Here is a 1,768-nt window from a genome sequence, read left to right as displayed (position 1 = left end):
TAGTTCCTATTTCCTCTAAATATGTTTTCCTTCTTTTTAAGAAACTTCTATCACTCACGTTGCTATGCTAGGATTCAGAAAAGTGGACCAGCAAAGCCTGTGTCATGCTAGTGATGTTCTCTCAGGAAGGGCTATATGTACTTCCTCTTGGGCCTGGTGCACTGTCTGCTCAGCTAGGGCAATTGCTCTGAGTGGGTCAAGACCATAGTGAATTGTGCACCTGACTGGAGTACTAGAGTACCTAGAAATCAGGATTTAGAACTGACTGGTAACTTGGTCTGGGGCTAGGCACAAAAAATGTCAGCAATTATCCCTACCAACCCTGAGATGGCTACCCAGGAGTGGTCCCTCTACTTCCATTGTGGGGCACCCAAATAGAGACACTGTTTCAGCAGGAAAAAAAAATCATGTTTTGACCATGGGTGAATAAAAAGATCTCTTTGTTAAATAAAATGATATAAATTTAACTACTATTTAAGTCCTGCATGAAACAGTTCTGTTTGGGTTTTTTATTTGTTTGCTTGTTTTTTTCCCCCTATTTTTTTGAAATCTGGTCTCCTTAACTGGCCAAAGCTAGAAGTACAGTGGTCACCCACAAAAACCAATCCCTTTGGTTCACCCCTCCTTAAGCAGCTTAGTGGTCCTGGGGCTCACCATAATTTTGTGGTATTTAGTGTAGATACCAATTTTCTTTACTGCATCTCAGAACTCCCAAGCTCAAGTCATCCACTAGCCTCAGCCTCCTTCACTAGGAGGAATTTTATGTATTTGCCACAACTTTGTGAAAGAGGGTTTCTTACTAGGGTTGTTATAAAGACAAATATTGATTTCAATTAGTGGGTGAAAAAAGAATTTCAAGTAGCAGTATCATCAGTAACACTATTTTGAAAAACTTTACACTGAAAAACATCACATTAATGATTTAAAAAGCAGAATATTAATTTTCAAACTTGTAAGTAACATAACTAGCTTTTATATAGGTTTTTAAGGTGAGACAAATGAAAATTCTGAGACATAGAGTTTCGGGGTAATTAATAATCAATTTATTAGTTAGGCTAGCTGGCAATCAATAAATTGACGGTCTGTGGTTTCTTCTGGCAACCAAAGACCCCAAGCCAAAATCCTGAAATGCCTGAAATCCCTTCTGAAAGGAAATTTGCCTGACAAGTGAAAGTCAATGGTGAACATTGATTGTTGGACACTTAATGAGGAGGTGGGCTAAAAGTCTTCAGCTCCTCCTGCTGAAAATGTGGCTTGATTGTGAGACTCAGCAGCTTCCATCAGTCTAGGCAGGGAAAGCTATTCCCATCCAAATCTCTCTGACTGGTTTTCTCCTTCAAGAGCTGGGTCATCCTAAACTGTAACTGAGGAGATCAAGGACAGAGGTTCTTTTGTCTAGGGTAAGAGCTCACCTAAACTGGATTAGGTCTCTGCCCAAAATTGACTAGCAAGTTCCTTGAGGGCTAAGAGCAATCTCATCAATTATTTATGCCCTTCAGAGACTGACTGACCTTAACATGGGTTGGGCCTTTACAGAAAATGAAGGAAAAAGAGTGGATCACAATTAAGAATTAGCTATTAATATGAGTATAATATTAATTTCTCTCAAATGTTTGTGAAGCACTTTAACTAAAAGCCCTGAATACTTTCGCTGAATTAAATAGGCCGACAATTTAGGCCATGAAATATAAAATCAAGCTTAATTGTATGTGTGCCCATTAATGAAAAGAACTACAATATTCCAACAATATTATAGATGCAAAGCCTC

Source organism: Vombatus ursinus, unplaced genomic scaffold (genome assembly GCF_900497805.2).
Source record: "Vombatus ursinus unplaced genomic scaffold, bare-nosed wombat genome assembly UNPS02014910.1, whole genome shotgun sequence".
Classification (NCBI taxonomy): domain Eukaryota; kingdom Metazoa; phylum Chordata; class Mammalia; order Diprotodontia; family Vombatidae; genus Vombatus; species Vombatus ursinus.
Note: the sequence above shows the minus strand (reverse complement) of the source record.